Source organism: Rhinolophus sinicus, chromosome 3 (assembly GCF_057876585.1).
Source record: "Rhinolophus sinicus isolate RSI-liver-muscle chromosome 3, RSI-T2T, whole genome shotgun sequence".
Classification (NCBI taxonomy): Eukaryota; Metazoa; Chordata; class Mammalia; order Chiroptera; family Rhinolophidae; genus Rhinolophus; species Rhinolophus sinicus.
Genome location: NC_142503.1, coordinates 8,354,349 through 8,376,395, shown reverse-complemented (window position 1 = coordinate 8,376,395; position 22,047 = coordinate 8,354,349). Strand labels below are relative to the sequence as shown.

Genomic DNA, 22,047 nt, shown 5'->3' with positions numbered 1-22,047 from the left:
GCAGAGGAAGAGGTCTATAACTTACATCAAAACACAACAAGGATAAGCACGTCAAGTTAATAACAGTTATTTCTCAATTAAATGACAGTTTATTAAAGTTCTTCAATGTTATCGCATGCAATATATATTTATTTGCCAATGGAAAATCACTGTGAAGACAACTCACCAAATAATAACTGTTCAATAAAATATAAACAGATTTCTAATTTGTATGTAACAAATGTGCATTGTGTTAAATTTGAAGTGCTTCTATTTAAAGTTTCTTTTATGTTCAACTTGAAAAGAACAACTGTGCAGCAAAATTATGTCCTGAAATTATATTTAAAATAAGTTAATAGTAATCGTTTTTTCCCCTAAAGAAGGCCTGAAATAGGATACCTGTGGACTGGCCACGGTTGCATTCTAATAGAAGAGAGGTTATTTGATTCTTTCCCCTTGGCTGAGCAACTCTTATAATAGTGAGAGTCTCAAGACATTACAGAGAGATTATTTTAATAAGAAAAATATTACATTTCAAGGAATTTACATTTTGTATAAATTCATAAAGACTTCAATAGAGGCAATACTAAAAACATAAAACTTAAAGTGCAGAATATACTTTGCAGAACAATGAAGAAGCAAAACCAAATGTTGACTCATCACTCATTAGACTGAATAAGCCTTTATTATTTCCTTACACTGTCAGCCCTGTTCTACTCAATCCTTCATTACAGGGACTTGAAACACCACCCCTTGCATGGGATTCAAGGGAGGAAAAGATACCCTTTGTCCTTTTCATGACATTTCCATGACGTTTGTAGTCTAATAAGGAAAGACAGAATAGTAAGTGCTAATTGTCAAACAGTAGGATAGGCTCTCTTTTAGGGAGAGCCATGGGAATGGGCGCTTAACACAACAGATGAAAAAGGCTTTGTGATGGGTCGTATCCCCAGGACTACAAAGACTCTCCGAACGCAATGATTAACTACCTGTTGCTGCAGTCTAACATTCTGTCCAGAGAGTGATAAAATCAGGCCTGAACAATGTGAGCTTAGTAGGTCCTTCTTGGAGTCAGAGAACCAAGGCTTTGGCTTGTGGATCATTTCCATGGAGGCTGAGCATCTTCAAAGACAGATGCTTAGAGTGGTGTCTGGAACATATTCACTCAGTGTCTGAAGAGGAATGCTCTTTTCAGACCAACTCATTCATTTCACAGATAATAAGTGGGCCCAGAGGAGAGATGAGATCCAAAACTCAAACCCTGAATTTTTTATTCCAAACACATTGCTTTTTTATTCCAAACACATTGTTCCCACTTCATAATCCTACCCTCACACTTCTGATTATGTCAAGAAGAAATTACTTCCAATTCCATGACGTATTTTAGTTTTTTACACTAATCATGACAAAGTAAAAATAGATTTTATTCCTTTTCATCCTAAGGAAATACATTTTAACAACAGTACGCTCAGGGATCATGTCATATCACTATAACATACGTTCCACGGGGAGAGTTTTTTTCTGTAATATTCATTTGAAATACTTTTTTATACATTGGATAAAAATTAAATCAAACAGAAAATTCTTTATATGCGTGTAGCTACTGCCAGTACGTACATTAGAACGTCACCTTATTTAAAACGAAGCATAAATATTCACAAGGTGTACTATGCTATTTACATAGTTTACACGGACGTTTTTTTACCTAAGATATGAATTTTCCTTCTTTGCCTATTACTTTGTCAAATATCTTAACAACAGGACCTGTTTGATAGGTCTCTTCTTGTAGTCATAGAAACATGTTACTTTATTCATTTTGTTGTCTTAACACTTTTTTTCCTTTTCTCCACATAACAAAGAGAGAAGTAAATAAGTGTCTTTGATTTCTTATAAACACAGACTTCTTTTTATATTATTTTCTGGCATGGGCTTCTTGTAAATGTTTTCTTGAGAAAGTAAACAGATAGAATAAATGTATTGAGTTATTAAAATTACAAAAAATGGAACTGTTTTTCAGGCATGGTGCTCCCCCCCCCCCCCCCCCCCCCCCGCTGAGGTATTCTGTAAAACAAGAATACATACTAAATCTAGGCGTGCAGGGCTGGGAAACTATTCGGAAATCAATTTCCATATGTACATTTAATTTTACTTACAATCTGGTGGCCATGATGCAATTGGCACCTGTGATCTGGGTAATGTCATGACTGCCTGTTAAATGAGGAAAATCTCATCGAACAAGTAAATACCCAAACAGCAAATATAAGTGTTATACAGAGCCTGGGTAATTATGAATAATGAGCTGCAGAGAGATGAGGGGGGTGAGTTGTTTGAAGTGTTCTGTGCAGCCCTTGATGGTAATCAGCCCTGATGATTCTTTTAGATAAAAGTAAATGACATTTGGTAATATTTCAGAAAAATATAGAAATAGAAACCTAGCTCATAACAACTTCCAAAGGATTTGCCCCCCCTCTTTTATAAAGCAGAAGGGGAGTCATAATATCAAGATTCTAGTAAATATTCTGTTCTAACTGCTCACTGGATATATTGCTATTTAGTGCATGTATCCTAACCCACGTGCTTATAACATTTTCCAGGAACATATTGGAACCTAGGTCTTCAAGCCATGTGCTGCTGCCAAATTTCTATTGGCTTAGGTGATCTTCTAAGGCCAAGTACATTCTTTATGTTAAAATTTTGATTTTCCTAAACCAGAATATAATGCTAAAGAGATTTATAAACAGCTGTTGGCCCTTTGTCTGTAACATGAACACAGGAAAGTATGTAAATACTGAATAACCTCATTCCCTTTGTGGAGTTTTGTTGACAGATAAATAAACTTTGCTTCTAGTTAGTATCCTTAAAAGTTAAGTGAGGTCTATATTCTACCTATAGATTTCAATGAACTACAGAAGAAGATTAATATATGTCTAATACAGAGATTACTTTGCAAAATCCCCTTCTAAATAAAGGTATCTGTATTTCAGCAATTATTTGTTAAGTTCCTATCATGTTCAATGCACTGTGCTATGTACTAGCGTAATGCAAAGATGATTATAACACAACATGCATTCTAAGTTAAAACCATAATTTCGTGTTAACCTGGAATATCTCAGTTAAAAAAAAATCTATAGACAATATCAGTAATATCTTAGGTCATTTCAGAAACAGACACGCCATCTGTTAGCTTTCTTTTGCCAGGTAAATTATACAATACATCGTATTTATACCAAGAGGCTTTTATTATATCTCTAATTTAATCACTTCACCAATATGCTTTGAACACTTACTATGAGTGAGGCACTGAAAGAATCACTCTTGGCTTAGAAAGACATTTTAAGAAATGGTGGCTTACTTAAGGAGCTTGTACTCTTAAGGAATTTAAGGAGATCCTCTTAAACAATCGATTCTTTGAAAAAGCTCTTGGGTCACAAAAAGATTGGGTTTTGTGTTGAGATTTGTTGTGATGTGATGAAGAGACTACGTCATACTCTTTTCCCACCTAGATTTTGAACCGATTGAGAAGAGCACATAATAAAACACTGGATGAAATAGTACCTTTAGTACCAGCACAACTGACTAGAAAATATTGTTTGTACAAAAAAACTAAAATGTACTTTCTATATATTTCCACCGAATTGACTTGGCTTCACCTGTTCTTGCCTTAATGATCTTAGCTCAAAGAAGAGAAAAAAAGCTGGGCGGTCAGAGAGAAGGTAGATCCAGAAAAAAAAAAAAAAAACCCAAAACAAAACAACAACAACAAAAAACACTGCAACCTAGTCTCCAGCAAAGGACAACTATTTCCTCTGGGAAAACAGAAAGGAAATAACTTTAAGACAATAAAATAGAATGGGATGAGAGGATTCTCCCCGTTAAAAATAATCCATTCAATTAAAATGAGGTAGAAAACCCAAAACAAATAAAATGTCAAAAGTTGTAGGAGTAAAGCAGCAAGCAGCCATCAGAAAGAAAATTTTACAGTTGTTGTTTGTTACTTTCACAACCTTGAATAAAATAGGTGGAAAATATGGAAAGAACAAGAGAACACATTCAGAATAACCAAGACCATTACTTCTCTTCATTCTAACTACATGCTCCAAGGATATGAATAATTCCTTTAATTTAAAAGTCTTTTCACAACACCAAGTAATGCAACCACTTGAAGGCATAAATGCTTTTTAAAAATGACAATATGGAGGGATATTGCCAGAGATAAAATATATCTATAAAAATCTATTTTAAAAAATCTATTAAAATTGTATAACCTTACAACTAGAACTAACCATAAACCAACATATTTTAGTTATCTTCTTCATTTAAAATATGAAAAGAACTACCTGAAGAAGTTGAATTACCCAAAAATTTATAGCGAAGCTTACAGAAAATTTGGGTGAGATCCCTATTTAGTATCTTTTCTATAATGGCATACTTGGACATTAAATTTCTAAAGTTATAATGAAAATGCACTTAAAAGTTAGAAATGTGTGTGTGTATATATACTGTACATATATATGTGTGTGTATATCTATATAAATATATAGATGTATATGAAAAAAAGTAAAAGACAGGAAGAAGGAAGGAAGGAAAGAGTAAAAGAACTAGAGAAAAGAAGGAAAAGAAAAGAGATAAGTAATGAGCATGAGTTACAGAAGAGATAAACATAAATGACTTTTTTTCAGGGAAAAATAATAATAAAAATCTCTTTTGCGCCTGCATACATCAAATGAAATTCTCTTCCCATGGCAATGTCTACTATCTGAGCTCAGTGAGATAGAATTCTAGAATAAATGGGCATGGAGTTCTTCTCTAAGAAAACCCAAATTTACTGATCTGTATGCAGTGGATCAGCTCAAGAAACCCTGAGTCGCATGCTTAGAAGAAAATATCAAAATGACTTATGAAACCTACGGGCACCTGAATACTTGTTATGCTACCTTGTCAAAGATGAATTCCCTTGATATCTAGAAAATAAAAGAACTGCTTCTTTAGTGACTAAGAAGGCAGGAAGATAATGTTAGAATCCAGTTGTTATTATTTCTTAGTAGTGTGACCTTTTCGGTAGGTCACTAAAACTTTGAACTAAACTTTGAACTTTGTCTTTGTAATGGAGAGAATCACCACACTTCATAGGAAGTTGCTGTGATAATAAGGAGGAGAATAAAAAGGTAGCATTGGAAGGTGGACACAAATACAAAAGGGTTTAGCGATGAGAGGTGAGTTTATAAGGGAAGCATGATCCTATTCTGTGTGATGGGATGTGTCTCATGAGGGCCTTGGCTTATTACCAATAGAACAACTAAGGTTCACTTGAGACATTCACTTAGAGTATTAGGTTGGTGTAAAAGTAATTGCGATTTAGCATGTGAAAAACAATTGCAAAAACCGCAATTACTTTTGCACCAACCTAATACAATGATAATTTTTTGTTTTAGGGAGGTCCTCTGTAGTGTGATGAATATTAGTGAAAGCTGGAATAGAGAAAAATCAGGAAAGAAGTGGTTGCAGTTATTTTGTGACAATATTAAGCCTCTTTCAGTTTTAGATGATTATTTTGATTCATAGATATTTTCTAGTGTGTTTGTGTCTGATACTTTTTAAAATAAAATAAACAAGAAAAGAAGCTCTGAACATTATGAGCCCACCATGACAGTTTGTTATGGATTTTATGCTACATAATTTTCATTCTAGGAACAACGTAACACAGAGAGGGAGCTTACAAGGAAAAAAAAAAGAGAATATTAAATAATTTTGACAATTTTGTAGTATACAAAGTATATACTTGGCAATTGGCTCTAACTATACTATAGAAAATAATGGAAATACTTAAATTTTAAAATCCTAATTAAAACATCCAACATTGCATATCAATATTTGAAACCAGAATAAACTGAAGGTACATGTGTTATAAATTGTAATTTTTTTTAAACTTAAAATATCACATTTTAACTTTTCTAATTTAAACACGAGAGGATTACTCAAGAGTAAAGTGATAACAGTCCAGTATTTTAAAGATAAAATAACTTTTTAGAGGGAGAATGAGAAATGAGGCATCTGATTATATTTACTGATCCAAAGGTGAATTATATTAAAGTTAAAAATAATAGCTTGCAATTTCAGAACAAGCACCTTAATCAAGATACAGCAGGGACAATTTTTAAAATATCTGTATTCTCTTTGGGGAATCACACTAATGGAGTTTTGCATACACACGGATGATTTTGTTGCAGAAAAGATAATGAAATATAAATTAGGAAGTAGAATGCATGGCAGAAAAGCAGTGTGTTCTTGCCGTATCTGATATACTATTAATCCTGTTAGCTAGCTGATACTGAAGTCAAAGGAAAATAAACAGCACATTTTGCAGTATTTGGTGTTTAGACATATATTTTTCCTAAAAAAAAAATAAATAAATAAAATATTTCATACACCTCTCTAGGTGAAGTGATGGCTTGGTAAATGAAAAACACAAGTTATTGTTTTGCTACAGGATTTAAAAATAGGATCTACTTGCACTGAAATTGATGGTAAGATCCACCATTATGAAGTCATATCTCAAAGAGGACTATTCCATTTTACTTAATAATTCCAAAACAAGTTAAAGCCAGAACATTTAAATTGAGGCTCATGTACATCAATTAAAGAAAATTAAATAGCTACAATTTTCTGTGGTACACTGCAACTGAAACTTAATATACTTTTACAGAAATCTAGGGCTATTCACAACTATCTTAAGAGGTCAGGGCTCCACCTCTCCTTTTTTCCTGATTTAGTTTCTAATTCTTATATTAGGGTAGTTGTCTTTCAAGAAATTCAATACAGTCCCCAAGTCATACCTCATTCTAACCTGAATTTAGCTGTTTTCCCCTCCCATCTTGAAAATTCCCCAGCTTGATATTATACTTACATTTTCAACTACCCCATCATCACTCAGTCATGTTTGCATTTTAAACTTGCATTGCATCATTAGACACTTAAAATTTTATCCTAACTAATTAAAATAATTCCTCTCAGAAAATGTTACACAATAATTTTTGGCAAACATGGAGTTCCCTTTTCACAGATTTTTTTCATGTATTTATTTCTGTTTATTTTTTCATATTCCATAGAAATGTGGTACTAATATGCATGAGCTACAAGTCTCATGGAGCTGTTGGGAATAAATAGAAAAAGTGAGAATGGGCGAAAATGAAAATGGAGAGGCATAAGCAGACAAAACAGTGTGACAAGGGGGAGCAGATATTTCGCAAATAAAGCCTTGAGAAAGATCAAATAGGGAGGTTAGACTCAGAATTTGAGTTGTGCCCTGTAGATAGCTATAAAGGATAAACAAACAAACAAACAAAACGTATGTTTGAAATGGCTTCACTCAATTTGTACATTAAGTAATCTTGGATAAAGATATATGTATACATACACACACCTGCAAACACACAACTTAATGCTGGGGATAGACTTGATAATAGCTGAATTAGATAGTTAATCAATATTTTTGTATTTCATCTATTTTGGGAGTCCATGGATCACCAGGAAACATGCCATGTGGATGTCTGGAAATCCCTGTATCTGCAAACTCACTTTGAAGCTGGCAGAACATAATAATCGATACATATCTCATGCATTTACTTCCCCAGGCACTTTATATGCATCACCCATAAAACAGAGGTTAAAATTAATTACAAACATTTGTGTAGTTCGTGAATTGGAGTAACTAAAGATTTGATAAATGTGCAGGGACATGTGACACTGGTGGGCAACAGGATCAATGAGGCTAAGTTACTGATGACAGACTCATGGCTGAGAATTTTGAGCTATTTTCCCGCGGGTTCCTGTTTCTATGTTATTATCTATGATAGTGAAAGAAACTTCAATCCCCCTCCCTTGAAGAAAGGATTTCAGGGCCTTAGTGGCTTTAAAGGTTTCATAACCTCTGGGTACTTGTTTTGGGGGCTACTCGGTGATTTGTGTGTGTGTGTGTGTTTTAAATCAGTTATAATTTATTAGTTGTAGACATTATTCCTCTCTTATAGGTCACTTATTCCTCCAGATTTCTCCCTCCTCCTCACACCCCACCTCATAGCTTGAAAAGCAAAGGATGTTCTATTAATAATAATTATACCAGGACTCACCCGGTGAATCTCACCCACCATCTTGAGAGAGGCTGAGAAAACTCCAGACACTGGGTGCCAAAAGAGCTCTCCCCAACAAGAGCAGACACCATCACAGGTAGAAGATGGGCCACAAAAGGAGAAAAAAAAAATATAACTTGGCTGTGGATCTCTCTGTCTCATATACATACATACACATATATAAATAAATCTAAATGATTAAGGTAGCATAAAAGTATAAACCTCTGAAAGGCTGCATCACAGTAGAGATACTTAGGAATTGGAATAAAGAGACAACTACTTTTACAGTTAAGTATTCATATTTTGGGGGAATAAAACAAAAAACATTTTCTATCTTGCTATATACACTGGAGGCATGCTCATGAGAAATCATGAGACCTGAGCTATTCATTGTCATTTAGATGTTATTTGACTGACCAAGCTATCAAGTTGGGAAATCACAGAAAACTTCCATTCTTAAGTGAAACTGGCACATATGACATAGGGCTTGAGCAGGTTCTAAAGGCAAAAATAAGCAGAAAGAGCAAGTAGTTAGACTCCTAAGACATAGGGTGCTGCTGTATTGACACTTCTCCCTTAAGGCTCACTGAGGGTCTTCTGAGGGTTCTCTCTCTATTGTCAGTGCAGTAAAGAAAGACAAAGGAAACACATGGCTGGTTCACCCATGATTCCTTGTATATGCAAATATCATTCAACATTGGAAGGCTGTGGCATTAGAGCTCCAAACAAGTGTTTCCCTGAAGGACGGTGAGGAAAGGAAATTACCTCAACAAGCATAGTTATGAGTGGTGTGTCTATTAAACAGTTTGCATTAACGGAGAGAAGCAACGATTATTTCTGGCAGTCCCTAGATATATTTGACTGAATAACCAGGGGTCCAGAAAGTACAAGATTAGAAAACTGGTAACATGGAGGCCTAGGAATAAAGTTTATGGATGAACCCCTCAGAATGAGTTAAGGTAAGGGGCTATGTGTTTCCTGTGTAAATCTCATTAAGGCATTGCTTTCAGTGAATGCTCCCCATAATCAGGACGTCCAAGCTGCTTCCCATAGCCTCTCCTCTCGGTGCCTGATGACCACATAAATGAGGTGGCCATGAGGCAGACATGGAAGCCATACGTGGGCTCAGCAATACGTGACTGCACAGACTCACTGAGCCCCTGACTGGTTGATACCTAAGAGAACTAACTGGCCAGCCTTCGGGTGGTGGACACATTACACGGGTTCCCTTCACACTGGAAGGGCAGCAGTTGATCTTCATTGGAAAACAGAGTTGCTCTGCATATGGATTTGTCCTTCTTCCCGTCAGTTCTTTTGCCAACCCTCCTCTCCATGAACTAAAGGAATGTCTTTTTCATCACTGTTTTCCTACACAATGGAACGTTTTACAGAAAGAAAGTGCAGCATCCTCTCACTCATTCTGTCTCTATCTTCATGTATCAGAGTGTGATTTCAAAAGTGACAAGATTAAGACTAAGTAAGTCTCTCTCTAGAGATCGGGGGTGCCGAAAAAATGTACAGTATACACATGACTTGTATTCATCTTTTGTTATTGGTGTATATTGAGTATCACAATTTTAATAGTTTTTTCCCTTCTTAAAATGTGTATACTTTTTTTTGGCACCCTCTGTATATCCATTCTTCACCTTCTAAGTACTATCGAATTTACAGCTGTTCATTTACACTGTCTTTAGAGAGAGTTTGGCTGGTTAATCATCTGGTACCAGAGTAGGTAAAAGATAAAATCAGTTGTAACTGCCATTTTCTGGATAATAAACCAAGCGACCATTATACATTGTGGTTCATAAAATATTGTGAGAAAATCAAAAATAAAATTCAGAAGAAAATAGTCACACAATTTCATAAATTTAATTAAGACAAGTAAACAAATGCATAAATCAGTTATATCCTTATTTTAATTAATTTTAAAATATAAAGATGTAAAATAAATTACAATTATTTAAAATAAGGTATAATAGCATTTAGTAAAAGGATTTGAACTCAGATATCAAGGACAAAAGTATAAGGACAAAAGTAAAATATCTTGGCTTATCGGTTCTGGTAAGAGGAAACATACAAGTGTATATCTCTGACGATAATTACATAGGCTATTTCTCTCAATTTTGAAACGAACAGTTTGTAATTTTTTTTCCTATCAGAAATTTAGGAAACTAAATAATCTTTAGACTCTTGTACCACAATAAATGTGGAATTATTTATACAAATTTTTTTCCACAGCTACCTGAAGTGTCAGACTCACTAGTGTTTTGGACATCTTTTGAAAGCATGACAACTGTCTTTTAAACAAATTGAAGGATGAGAATACAATATGTTCTAACAGACACAAGTCGGTTTTCACTAGAATGTTTGATATTATTAGCTTTACATGATATTCAATTCATCAAATAAACTCAAAGATTTCAGAGGAGTTTTTAAAGCATTCAATATATAGTTTGGAAATAAGAACGTTGGTCATATATTGATTTATATATGAACTGAATTATAAATCTACAGTTGTATCCTATCTTTTGACAATTGTTCAAATCCCTGTGTATCCCCAGTCCATTTCTTTCAGTTTAGGCTCTCCATCATGTGTCCTATGCTTATCTTTCCCCTTTCCTCACTCCAGTTTTACCCTGCCTCCACTCCAACCACTAGGCCATATTGCTTCTCATGCTCAAGTCTCTCGTCCCTGGAACAACTTCCTGCAAAGAAGGCCATTCTTCAGGACCAAACCGAACATCTCAAAAGTGAAGATGACCATCTATTCATCTTTTGAGACTCAATTTCTCTATTAGCCTTCCTTACATTTTTCTGTCAACAGCCCTTCCCAAATACAAAGGTCTAGGATCACCTAGGGTATAGCTCTGCCAATTCTGAATTGTTTCATTGAAACCTCTGTGAGCCTCACTGTTCTGTCTAAAACAAAGGAATAGTGCATAATAGGCACCAAAATACATACAGCTCTTATTAATATTAGAATTGTATATACAATAATGGATTATCCAATCTATCAGAGCTGTTATGATCACAGTGATAATCATTAAGATTATTTTTAAAATAATAATGCATATCAAAATTTCTAGGTAAGAATGGTATCCCTATAATATGGAAGATTATCAATATTAGTCTCAAAAATAAGAGACATTTTTATCTATGTTCTTTCTGAAGGATTGTCACCTTTTAAATTATTATATTTTCTCTATGACCATTTTTGTAATTTTTATAGTATTTTCTTTGATTTAGATTTTAGGACCTCTTGTTTTATTTCTAGGGATTTTCCAACACAGAAATCAAGTGAACACTTCTATATGTTTTCTACTAAATACAACCTTTAACTGTAATTTCTTTAACTTACATGAAGCCCTGTTTTAGTTATTATGGGGATTGACTTCAAGAGAAGCTAAAAACATATTAAATAAAATGGTAATAAATGAGTAGAAAACAGAGACAGACATCCACATATCTAAGAGAACAAAATCAATGTGTAATGGTGTAATGGACTGAATGTGTCTTTCTGTTGAAAGACAAAACCCCAAAGTGATGGTTTAGGAGGTACAGTTTTTGGGAGGTGATTTATCTCATGAGGAAGAAGCCTTCACAAGTGGTGTTACAACCCTTATCAGAGAGACCCCAGAGGTCTCCCTTTCTCTCTTTCTGCCATGTGAGGATACAAGAAATCAGTCTTCTGACTGAATCAGAAAGAGAGCTCTCACCAGAGCCTGACCAAACTGACTCCCTTATCTCTGACTTCTAGCCTCCAGAACTGTGATAAATACAGTTTTATTGTTTATAAACCACCCTTATGCGGTAATTTGTTATAGCAGCCCAAACCAAGACAGAGAGCAAAGGTAAATTTGAAATGGTGACATACTTTTTTCCCCCTCAGCTTTAACGAGGTATAATTGACAAAAATTATATGTATTCAAGGTGCAACGTGATGTTATTAGACATGTATGCATTATGAAATTACCACAATCAAGCTAATTAACATATCCCTCAGCTCACGTAGTTGGTTTCTTTAAGTGTGTATGTGTGGTGAGAACATTTATGGTAAACTTAGCAAATATTAAATATAAAATAACTTCTTGTCTTTCTGATAAACTTTGTATCTAAAATGCATCAATCCTTATCGCACACTATACAAAATAATAAATCCTAGATGAATTTCATAGTTAAATATAAAAAGTGAAACAACATGATTGTAGAAGAATATACAGAAGAACACTTTCATTGCCTTGTGAGGGGGGAGGAAACACAACTTCTAAACCAGGGAGGAAAAAGCTTTAATCTTTCATTCTTGGATTATATTAAGATAAAGAGGTGTTGTTTTTATCAAAAGATGTCATGAAAAGAAAAAAAAAATCTAAGAGTGGGAGAAGTTATTTGCAGCATGAATAACTAAGGACTTAAATTCAGGTAGTAAAAACACAACAATAAATCAATGAGAAAAAAATCAGGAAAACCTGTAGAAAAATGTGCAAAAGTCATAAGGCGATTCACAAAAACTCACAGTAGAACCCTTTTATCCATTGTTTCACTTTCTGTGGTTTCAGTTACATGCGGCCAACTATCATCTAAAAATATTAAATGGAAATTTCCAGAAATAAACAACTCATAAGCTTTAAATTGCACCCCATTCTGAGTAGTGTGATAGAGGCTTGTGCTGTCCCGCTTTGTTCTTCCCAGGACAGGTACCATCCCTCTGTTCAGTGAACCACACGATAAACGCTACCCAAACATTAGTCACTTAGCAGCCTCTGGGTTATCAGATCGATTATCAGAGAGACCACAGACATAACTATTACTACAGTATATTGTTAAAATTGTTCTATTTATTACTGGTCATTGCTGTTAATCTTTTAATGCGCCTAATTTATAAATTAAACTTTATCATAGGTATGTATGTATAGGAAAAAAACAGTATACATAGCATTCAGTACTGTCTGCAGTTTCAGGCATCCACTGGCTGTCTTGGAATGTATTCCCCACAGATAAGTGTGGACTACTATATATGCAAATAGCCAATAACTGTATGAAAAGGCACTTCACTTTATTCACCATCATGGAAATGCAAATTAAAAGATAATGAACAGTAGCTAAACAGACATCAGTATAAAATTAAAAAGGTACAACTTTTTGTTGTTTTGACACCAATTCCAACATGGGGGAATGGGTTCCCCACACCCAAAACACAAAGCAATTCTTGGACACCAGCAGGGTCTACCTCCAACCCTCCTTTCAACTTCTGAGGCCAGCTGCAAGCCCAGATTACAACCTGTGCTTCCGACCAACCATCTACAGTTCAGAGGTTCCAAAAACCCCTATTTGGACTTTAGTTCTGATGCCAATTGTAAGTCCTGATTGCTACTTGTACTTCTGAATCATTGCTTATAAATCAGAGGTTTCCACACACAACATCCTTTTTGGGTTGGATTAATTTGCTAGAGTGGTTCACAGAACTCAGAGAAACATGTTACTCACTAGATCATTGGTTTATTATAAAAGGATATTAACTCAGGGACAGCCAGGTGAAAGAGATGCATTGGGCGAGGTACCGGGAAAGGCCGTGGAGTTCCCTGCCCTCTCCGGGTGTGCCATTCTCCCCCAGAGCTCCACATGTTCACTAACCTGGAAGCTCTCCAAACCCAGTCATTTGGTGTTTCTATGGAGGCTTCATCACATAGACATGATGCAATAAATCATTGGCCATTGGTGATAAGGGGGAAGGGACTGAAAGTTTCAACCCTCTCATCACATAGTTGTTTTTTCTGGTGACCAGTCCCCATCCTTAGATGACTCAGGGTCATTCCAAAAGTCACTTCATTAACATAACAAGAAGATACCTTTATCACTCTCATGACTTAAAAAATACCAAGGGTTTTAGGATCTCTGTGCCAGAAACTGGGACAAAGACCAAATACATATGTCTTATCATAAATCGCAATATCACAGTATACAATAACACATGTTAGCAATGAAAGGAAAGCCACCAGAATTCACCAGAATGCTCAGCTAATGCGTATAGAAATTGCTATAATCTCTTTTGAAAACTGTTTATCAGTGTCTACTTAACCGGAATTATTTATAATCTAAGACTCAGCCATGTTTTTCCTGCAGTTCTCAAGAGAAGTGCACAGATATGTTTAAAAGAGTCACAGACAAGATTGCTCACAGCAGCATTATACAAAATGTCTCCAAAGAAAATATCTAAAGGCTCATCAACAGTGACATTAGTAAAGAAATCTGGGTGTGTTCACAATGAACCCAGATGGGCAATGAGACTGCATGGGCTATAACAACACACAGGAATCTGGGTGAATCTCACCAACTACTTTTTAAGTAAAGGAGGTGAACAGAGAATATACTGTAAGTCTCCATTTACATTAGTTCATGAACAGGCAAAACAAATATATGGAGTTAAAACTTGATGTATTGTTTGCACCTGGGGCAGGGACATAAAGAGAAGGCACTTGGGGAGGCCTCCAGGTACTGGTGTTAATCTTCTGCTACTGGTCACACATTGTCATCACCAGGTGAGCATTCATCAAGATGCACTCGAATATGTACACTTACGAATGTGTTGTTATTCACTATAGAGCTAAAAAGACATATAATGCAGCAAAATCTGAGAGATGAAACGAAAAATCATGAAAACAGGGCTATGGTAGGAAAGAGCTTCTCATTCTTGCCACGTCAATTAAATGTAACAGAAACAGTGAAAGAACAGTAATATTTCCTAGTTTCAAATAACAGTTTTTGTATATTACCAAATGCTATTTGCTTTATAAAACAAGAAGAGATTCCTGGCTATTTCTCTCATATAAAAAACTGATTTCTCACTTTTATATTTTCCTCTAGCTGAATGGTATAAGTAGGCAAATTAAATGTATTCTGATAACAGGCAAATATTTAATCATCCATCTCAGACAGTCATTTGCATGAATTTCTGAAAGATATTTCAGCAACTGTAAATTAGTATTAATAGAATTGAAAAAGGAAATATACCTATCAGTCATATTGCAGAATTGGCTCTTCACTGGCTTTAAAACAAAACTAATGAGCAATTTTCCTGAGACCTGAAAAATTTGGCTTGTTCAGATACCTTAAAATAACATTGAATAAGTATCTTTCTCTTTCTAGGGCAATTTGTATACTATTATATAAGAGAAACAAATAGAGATCCAAGACGGTGGAGTAGATAAACACTGTACCTGTGTCATTCCATGAACACATTAAAATCACAACTAAATTATAGAACAATCAACCTGGAGAACCATCTGAAGTCTAGATGAACTGAAGTCCTACAACTGAAAATATAAATAAGAAGCCATGTACAGACAGGTAGGAGGGGCAGAGACACGAAATGGGCCCCACACCTATGCATGGTGTTGAGAATCAGGAGGGATATCTCATTCACCTTGGTTTACCCTGGAGGAGCGAGGAACCCCAGCCCCCCACATCAGGCTCCCCAGCTTGGAGTACTGGTGCTGAGAAGAAGAGCCCCTGCAACATCTGGCTGTGAAAAACAGTGGGGATTCCAACTGTTCAGCTGGGACATAAGGCTGCAGAAAACCCAGACATCCTTTTAAGGGGCGGCGCACAGACTCGCTCGCAGGCACTCACCTTGGGCTCCAGCAAAGGGATGGTGACTCAGGGGGCCTTGGAGACACACAGGGGGCAGACTGAGATGTGTGGCTTCGGAGGGAGGGCTGGAAGACAGTCAGAATTTTCAGTGAGGGGTCCACCTTCACTCAGGTGGAAGGCCCGCCCCCACCATGGCCAAATCTGAATCTGACTGGGTTGCTGAGCTCTGCTGCTCGATCCTGCTGACTCACTAGGAATCCATCCCACCCAACTCGCCCAGCTGGAGGCACTTTCTCCATGAGCAGCCAGCCCTGCCCACATTGCAATCTTTCTGGAAAAACTAGCAAAGTCCACAGGCCCCAGGCAGGCAGCAACTGGCCTGGGTGTGCTCTGAGACTTTTGCTGAGTTGCTCCAGGCTCAGCACTGGCACCAGATCGGAACTTACATTAACCCTTGTCTTTAAAATATTTTATTTATTTATTTATTTATTTATTTATTTATTTATTACCAAATCATAGTTATCTATACTAATAGTCCTACCTCTATCCATGTTACTCTCAGGAATATGTCATATGATATTTTCTATCAATTTACAAATCAATCTAAAATCAGTCGTTATTAACTGTATTCATTTGATATTGAAAATGAATTAATATATGTATTTCTGCTTTTATCATGTGATCTATTATTCACCTCAATAAATATGTTAATTAAGTGATTGGAGATACCTCTGTGTCTGGCATACAGGGAGATTCCAAAGAAAACTAGCACATTAACTGTTATTAGGAAATACTTAATGAGTGTATTCTTTTTCATACATGAATTGATACTAGACCCTTTTCATTAACCTTTTGTCTCAGTTATTGATATTATGTATTCAAGGCTTTTCTGCTTCATAGCTATATATTAAGGGTATCGGTAAAACCTCCCTCATTGTATCTACTGGGCATTGAATATATGCAAGTTCAACTACAAGGGGATGTTGCTTAGCAGTGTCCTTCAATACCAGAAAAAAGGGGTGCATTTCAGGTAAGATAGACACCTCATTGCCTATTGTTGGGTTATGGGACAGACTGTAGGAGGGCATTTTTTCAGGATCATGACGGTTAGTGAGGAAAGGTTCAAAGGAACAAGAACCATCTCCTATTCTGGACCGAGGGCTCTAAACAGGGTATCCATTCTCTTTCCTGTGAGTGCTAATAAGAGACCTGAGATGTAGAATGCAGTGGGCCTTTCACTGACAAAGACTTGATAATCAAACTTTAAATATGTTTATCTCTGTGTTGCAGCATCCTGAGAAGTGGAAATAATTAGCTGAGAGGATATACATACATATATTTTAATTACAAGAAAGAATGAAGAAGGAAAAGGAACAAACGGAGAGAAAGAGAGAGGAAGGAAAATCTAACAGAATTTGTTTGTAAAATTACTCTAATGATAGAGATTAACAGGAGTATATACAAGTGTATTGTGTTTTAAAGTCATTTCTGTTTGGTTTTGGTTGTATATACCAGTAAAGATAGTTTAATGTACAAAATTGTATGTATCCATTTTAATCTTCTTGTTCAAACCTTTTTAAAACAAGATCTTTTTTACATTACAACATTTCAAAAGAAATGTGTGATTTTAAAAAACAAGATTGTGTAAAACAGGAGGCTCTTTCTGACGATATAAAGGAGTGTTGAAAGACCCTGTTGAATTATTGGAATATCTGTCTTTGCAAATGACAGCTTTTTCCATTTGATTATTCTTCAGTTTCCTGGTGTTTTTCTTTTTTTCTCCCTCCTCCTCCTCCTCCTCCTCCTCCTCCTCCTCCTCCTCCTCCTCCTCCACCTGTTCAGCTATCTAATTATCTTTCTATCCCCTCTTCTCAAATACCTGCCAGGTGTTCTATAAAGCTTAACATTTGACTTTTGCTTAGTTTAAGTGTTTGGTACAAAAATCATTTTGTAAACAACTGTGCCAAATGTATGTTATCTTCACAGAGGATTCATTTTCAAAGTTCCTCTGTAGACAAACATAACAATTTCTTGAATTCTTGTGAATCATCTTAATATAATAATAATAATAATGAAATTTAAAAATAAACAGGTTAATGAACAATGCCTTGAGTTGTATGATATGGTGTAATGGATTGAGTATGTGGCTCAGAGTCAAAGAGATCACAAATTTCTTTCCTCCTTCAGCACAAAATACCACTGTGTTATTTAGGAATTCATTTATTTTGTCTAGAAGTAATTTCAATTTTACAGATTTTTATTTTTTTCCCCACACTGTGTCTACTAATCCTTATCATCCTAACATTCTTTAATAATACATCAGCAGTTTTGAGACACAGGAAAAATAATCTGCAAGGGCATTAGTAACCCTAAAGATGCCCAAAATATTGGAAAGTAGAAAAAGTGGATTCTAGAACCATAAAGTTAAAACCTACATGCAAATTCCAGAGTGTTTCCCATGAAGGAAAGTGGTAAGGTATTTTCACTCAACACCTGGCTCCCCTGAACTTTTTCTTTTGCCTTCATGCCACAAACGGGCTGGTTAAAAAATCTTCACTTTATATTAATATCTAACAACCATGATAGCAAGTCAGAAATTACAACAATGGCTTCTTAATTTTGTCATATTCCTTTAATTAGTTGTAAAGAAACAATAACAATAAACAAATATTACTCAAACTGCCCTCCCCCACACTTTCCAGATAAGTCACTGATTTTTTTTTCAGAATATTTATATAAAATATCTTTCCAAGAGACTCTTCTTTATAGTAAATACTAAAGGTCCAGATTTGTACAAGTCATTTTTTTGTTTGTTTATTTTTTTTTCTTTCCTAAATAAGAGTAGTACTTTGATTTCACTCTGGATTAACTAATTACTAGCCATTTAGTCTTTAGTACAATACTTGGGAAAGATGTTGAGATTAATATAAGAACACGCTTATTATAGTATGCAATACTGATTAAACTGGCACTGTTGTACAAACTTTGTGTTCCTTTAATGCTTCCAAAATCATTCTAAATAAAATTTAATAACTAAAACATTTGTTAAATGTAAATGCAAACAAACTAATATTTTAGATTACCCTATTTTGTATGCCTTCCATAACTTGGAGTAAAAAAATCAAGATTAGACATAGAGTCTCCCAAAACATGAGGACACTAAGGTATGAGTCAAGCTTGGAAATGGACAATTCTATCACCAGAAATTCTCTGAGAAAATAACTTCACATAGAAGCAAGTTACCCTATGAGAAATATGGATTTTTTCATTTGTGTATAAGAATGAAATAATATAAAATTTAACTATTGACTTTTTGCATATTTTACCTGGTTTTTAAAATAATATGTTGGTAATATAGTATGTAAATATAAAAATATATGTACACATTAAGGATTCATCTACAGCAACTTTTGCTTATTGTGTGAACAATCAAACTGTTGGAAAACTGTGCTTAGCCTATCTTAAATACACCATTAGCTTCCCCTATGTAGTCTCCATGTCTAACTCACTGTCTGCCATGTTAAATATATAGTAATTAATTAATTATTCATTCTTTAATGAAATCCATGTAGCTGAAAAACTTAATGAATCAATTACTGTAAGCCTATTTCAAAGTTAGGTGTTCTTGAAAATCCTTTTCCATACATACTTTGCCTAGAATACCCTGTGTTGTCCTAAACTTCTCAGGGATATATATTTTAAAAGGCATATAAATTGGATAAACTTTTTCAAATTTATTGCCCAATATTTACATATATACATATTAAACTATTCATATATTTGCCACAAACTCATAGAAATGACGTGGAATTGAATATTGTCTATTTGTACCTTGCCCAAAGAAATACTTGGAAAACGGAAATACCACAAATTTGACTTAGCTCACATTTTCCACCCTTTTGAACCATGCTATGTTCATATACCAAAAACTGTATTAAGCTTTTAGGGATCTATCTTTTTCTTTGCCCCAAGCTTATAAAAAACACTTATAATTTACAATTTGATGACAGGAATAGCATGCTATTTCACCCTAATGGCATGAAATCATAATTATGAATGTTTGTCATGAAAACTACAGGGCAGAATAAGTATATTGTGTACTTTATAAAAGAGAATTTGAGATTAGCTCTGAGCTATATACACAACCTGGTAATGTAATTAACAGTAGAGACTATAAAATGATTTATAAATGCCATATCAAATTAGTATTTCATTTAATTTTAAATTCATGTCCTTTCTCTCACTATACCTTAGAAATTATTTTGAAGACTGTGTTTGTTATTTTGCCATAGAATATAACATAATATATTCCTGGAAGATACTCATTGTAATAAAATCACAGAAAAATTGCTACCTTTTTAATGAAACATATTGAAGATTTTCAACCTTAATTCCATCTGAATTCTAGTTTTAAAAGTCCTTTGTAAATCTCCTGTTTTCTAGTAGACTACCCTTTTCTTTCTCCAAAAGTAGAGAATTCTTACCAATTTTAAGTTATTGAAATGTACCTGTGTACATGCCTGAAAGCAACGAGTTGATATTAAATAAAAACTCCATTTTTATCCATTACTTCTTATAAATAAAAATTTTAACTTAATCCTGAAGTATTAATGTTCTTTATTTAGGTTTCTGTTTTATAGGTAGTGTATATTATACTCAGTTATGATATATCCAACCCTAAGAGACTATAATGTACATTATATTGTACAGAATATTGTCATGAATTATAAATTGCCATACAATATTTATACTTAATGGATCTAAAGTAAATATGTAAAATAAGGAACAAAATGTAATACAAATGAGCATTGACATTTAGAATGAAAAAAGAGTAACAGAAAAATGGAATATTTGGAATACTACAATATCTCATTATTGTAAATGAGGGCAAAACTAGACAAAATAAAAATGTTGAGGTTGTGCTATATTACCAATGAAATGATTTGTTTGTTTTTCTTTCACTTTGAGATATCAATAAAAAGGTGTAGATTATCTGTTTAAATAGGTTGACTAGAAAAACCCTACCAAGGTATTAATGAATAACACATCAAAGGGAAAAACTCACTTAGGTACTAAAACTTGACTTAGACAGTTGATCTATTACCAGAATATAGGTATTTTTTCTTTGGTAAAGGAAAATTCCAGGCTACGATAGAGTTTTTCAAATCAAATTTTTTTAAGGAATGGTTTTAGATGTACAGAAAAATTGCCAAGACACTATCAAGAGTTCTTCTACGTCACACACCCAGTTTTCCTTGCCAATATCTTACATTAGTATGGTGTATTTGACACATCAAACCAATACTAATACATTATTTTCTTTAATCTAAAATCTACACTTCCATTCACATTTCCTTAGTTTTTACTGTCCTTTGTTGTTGTTGTTGTTTTTCTGTTGTAGCATCCCATCCAGGACAGTCTTCATATCTCTTTACCCTTCTCTTGGCAATGACAGTCTCCCAAAATGTTCTCAATTTTTGTGAGCTTTACAGTTTCGTGGAGTACTTATCAGGTATTTTGTAGACTGTCCCCATGTCAGGATCTGTTTGATATTTTTCTTAGGATTAGACAGTGTTACGTGGTTTGGAGGAGAAAGAGGTAAAATGTCATTGTCATTATATGATGTCAAGAGTACAAACTATCATCACTGTTGATTTTAACTTGATTAGCTTCAGTGCGGGAGTTTTTGCCATACTATAAAATTTTTCTCTGTCCCCCCTTTGCATTCTTTACTATTTGAAAGGAAGTCACTATTCACAGCCCACAATTAAAGAACTGGATGAAGTTACAGAATCTCCATGTGACTGCAGAGTATCTAAACACTTGGTATTGTTCTGCACTTGATATTTGTCTATTCTCTCCATATTTTTTATATTTAATCATTTATTTATATCAGTACACTCATAGATATTTTATACTTTGGGTTATAATCCAACATTTGGTACTTAAATTGATCCAGCTTTGCTCATTGGAAATGGAAAGCATTCTACTGATTCCATTTCACATACTGTCGTGTGTGTGTGTGTGTGTGTGTGTGTGTGTGTGTGTGTGTGAGAGAGAGAGAGAGAGAGAGAGAGAGAGAGAGAGAGAGAGAGAGGTTTGGGTACTTCCTTACTTTTTGGTATACAGAATACTCCAGGCTTATCTTCTTTGCTTCCTGCTCAATCTGAGCATCAGCCATTTTACTAAGGAGTCCTGGTTCTCTTTTTTTGGAGAATAATCCTGAAAACAAAGTTTGAGAGCTAGATGTGCTTGTTGCTGCTGAGGTATTGTTACGTACACATCCTGTCGGCTGACAGAGCAAGGACACATATGTGTATACCAACCTGTGTATATATACATACTATCTACACAT

At 34.7% G+C, this 22,047-nt stretch overlaps 1 long non-coding RNA gene across 1 annotated transcript in view; it reads right to left on the bottom strand.

Annotated features, from left to right (window-relative positions):
* Window positions 1-22,047, bottom strand: part of LOC141570731 (uncharacterized) — a 508,310-nt gene that overhangs the window by 234,997 nt on the left and 251,266 nt on the right. The window contains exon 3 of the long non-coding RNA XR_012495179.2: window positions 15,732-15,817. This is a non-coding gene — a long non-coding RNA (uncharacterized LOC141570731). The remainder of the gene's footprint in view (window positions 1-15,731; window positions 15,818-22,047) is intronic.